Source organism: Triticum aestivum, chromosome 3A (assembly GCF_018294505.1).
Source record: "Triticum aestivum cultivar Chinese Spring chromosome 3A, IWGSC CS RefSeq v2.1, whole genome shotgun sequence".
Lineage (NCBI taxonomy): Eukaryota > Viridiplantae > Streptophyta > Magnoliopsida > Poales > Poaceae > Triticum > Triticum aestivum.
Window position 1 is genome coordinate 701,293,298 of NC_057800.1, and position 3,572 is coordinate 701,296,869.

A 3,572-nucleotide genomic window follows, 5' to 3' on the forward strand; every position below is an offset into this window, starting at 1 on the left:
GGAGGAGAAGAAGGAAAGGGGGGGCGCCACCCCCCTCTCCTTCTCCTATTCGGACTAGGGGGAGGGGTGCGCGGCCCTTGCCCTGGCCGCCTCTCCTCTCTTCCACTAAGGCCCACTATGGCCCATTAACCTCCCAGGGGGTTCCGGTAACCTCTCGGTACTCCGGTAAAATCCCGATTTCACCCGGAACACTTCTGATATCCAAACATAGGCTTCCAATATATCAATCTTCATGTCTCAACCATTTCGAGACTCCTCGTCATGTCTGTGATCACATCCGGGATTCCAAATAACCTCCGGTACATCAAAACATATAAACTCATAATATAACTGTCATCAAAACGTTAAGCATGCGGACCCTACGGGTTCGAGAACTATGTAGACATGACCGAGACATGTCTCCGGTCAATAACCAATAGCGGAACCTGGATGCTCATATTGGCTCCCACATATTCTACGAAGATCTTTATTGGTCAGACCGCATAACAACATACGTTGTTCCCTTTGTCATCGGTATGTTACTTGCCCGAGATTCGATCGTCGGTATCTCAATACCTAGTTCAATCTCGTTACCGGCAAGTCTCTTTACTCGTTCCGTAATACATCATCCCGCAACTAACTCATTAGTTGCAATGCTTGCAAGGCTTATAGTGATGTGCATTACCAAGTGGGCCCAGAGATACCTCTCCGATAATCGGAGTGACAAATCCTAATCTTGAAATACGCCAACCCAACAAGTACCTTCGGACACACCTCTAGAGCACCTTTATAATCACCCAGTTACGTTGTGACGTTTGGTAGCACACAAAGTGTTCCTCCGGTAAACGGGAGTTGCATAATCTCATAGTCATAGGAACATGTATAAGTCATGAAGAAAGCAATAGCAACAAACTAAGCGATCAAGTGCTAAGCTAACGGAATGGGTCGAGTCAATCACATCATTCTCCTAATGATGTGATCCCGTTAATCAAATGACAACTCATGTCTATGGTTAGGAAACATAACCATCTTTGATCAACGAGCTAGTCAATTAGAGGCATACTAGTGACACTCTGTTTGTCTATGTATTCACACATGTATTATGTTTCCGTTTAATACAATTCTATCATGAATAATAAACATTTATCATGATATAAGGAAATAAATAATAACTTTATTATTGCCTCTAGGGCATATTTCCTTCAGTCTCCCACTTGTACTAGAGTCAATAATCTAGTTCACATCGCCATGTGATTTAATACCAATAGTTCACATCACCATGTGATTAACACCCATAGTTCACATAGACATGTGACCAACACCCAAAGGGTTTACTAGAGTCAATAATCTAGTTCACATCGCTATGTGATTAACACCCAAAGAGTACTAAGGTGTGATCATGTTTTGCTTCTGAGAGAAGTTTAGTCAACGGGTCTGCCACATTCAGGTTATCCGTAAGTATTTTGCAAATTTCTATGTCAACAATGCTTTGCACGGAGCTACTCTAGCTAATTGCTCCCACTTTCAATATGTATCCAGATTGAGATTTAGAGTCATCTGGATCAGTGTCAAAATTTGCATCGACGTAACCCTTTACGACGAACCTTTTTGTCACCTCCATAATCGAGAAATATATCCTTATTCCACTAAGGATAATTTTGACCGTTGTCCAGTGATCTACTCCTACATCACTATTGTACTCCCTTGCCAAAAAAACAGTGTAGGGTATACAATAGATCTGGTACACAGCATGGCATACTTTATAGAACCTATGGCTGAGGCATAGGGAATGACTTCCCATTCTCTTTCTATCTTCTGCCGTGGTTGGGCTTTGAGTCTTACTCAATTTCACACGTTATAACACAGGCAAGAACTCTTTTTTTTGACTGTTCCATTTTGAACTACTTCAAAATCTTGTCAAGGTATGTACTCATTGAAAAAACTTATCAAGCGTCTTGATCTATCTCTATAGATCTTGATGCTCAATATGTAAGCAGCTTCACCGAGGTCTTTCTTTGAAAAACTCCTTTCAAACACTCCTTTATGCTTTGCAGAATAATTCTACATTATTTCCGATCAACAATATGTCATTTACATATACTTATCAGAAATGTTGTATTGCTCCCACTAACTTTCTTATAAATACAGGCTTCACCGCAAGTCTGTATAAAACTATATGCTTTGATCAACTTAGAAAAGCGTATATTCCAACTCCGAGATGCTTGCACCAGTCCATAGATGGATTGCTGGAGCTTGCATATTTTGTTAGCACCTTTAGGATTGACAAAACCTTCTTGTTGCATCATATAGAACTCTTCTTTAATAAATCCATTAAGGAATGTAGTTTTGTTTATCCATTTGCCAGATTTCATAAAATATGGCAATTGCTAACATGATTCGGACAGACTTAAGCATAGATACGAGTGAGAAACTCTCATCGTAGTCAATACCTTGAACTTGTCGAAAACCTTTTGCGACAATTCTAGCTTTGTAGATAGTAACACTACTATCAGCGTCCGTCTTCCTCTTGAAGATCCATTTAATCTCAATGGCTCGTCGATCATTGGGAAAGTCAATCAAAGTCCATAATTTGTTCTCATACATGGATCTCATCTCAGATTTCATGGCCTCAAGCCATTTCGCGGAATCTGGGCTCATCATCGCTTCCTCATAGTTCGTAGGTTCCTCATGGTCAAGTAACATGACCTCCAGAACACGATTACCGTACCACTCTGGTGCGGATCTCACTCTGGTTTACCTACGAGGTTCGGTAGTAACTTGATCTAAAGTTACATGATCATCATCATTAGCTTCCTCACTAATTGGTGTAGTAGTCACAGGAACAGATTTCTGTGATGACCTACTTTCCAATAAGGGAGAAGGTACAGTTACCTCATCAAGTTCTACTTTCCTCCCACTCACTTCTTTCGAGAGAAACTCCATCTCTAGAAAGGATCCATTCTCAGCAATGAATATCTTGCCTTCAGATCTGTGATAGAAGGTGTACCCAGCATTTTCTTTTGGGTATCCTATGAAGACGCACTTCTCCGATTTCGGTTTGAGCTTATCAGGTTGAAACTTTTTCACATAAGCATTGCAACCTCAAACTTTAAGAAACAACAGCTTAGGTTTCTTGCCAAACCATAGTTCATACGGTGTCGTCTCAACGGATTGAGATGGTGCCCTATTTAACGTGAATGTAGCTGTCTCTAATGCATAACCCCAAAACGATAGTGGTAAATTGGTAAGAGACATCATAGATCGCACCATATCTAATAAAGTACGGTTACGATGTTCGGACACACCATTACACTGTGGTGTTCTAGGTGGCGTGAGTAGTGAAAATATTTCACATTGTTTTAACTGAAGACCAAACTCGTAAATCAAATATTCTCCTCCACGATCAGATCGTAGAAACTTTATTTTCTTTTTACGATGATTTTCCACTTCACTCTGAAATTATATGAACTTTTCAAATGTTTCAGACTTATGTTTCATCAAATAGATATACCCATATCTGCTCAAATTATCTGTGAAGTTCAGAAAATAACGATACTCGCCGTGAGCCTCAGCACTCATCGGGTCGCATACAT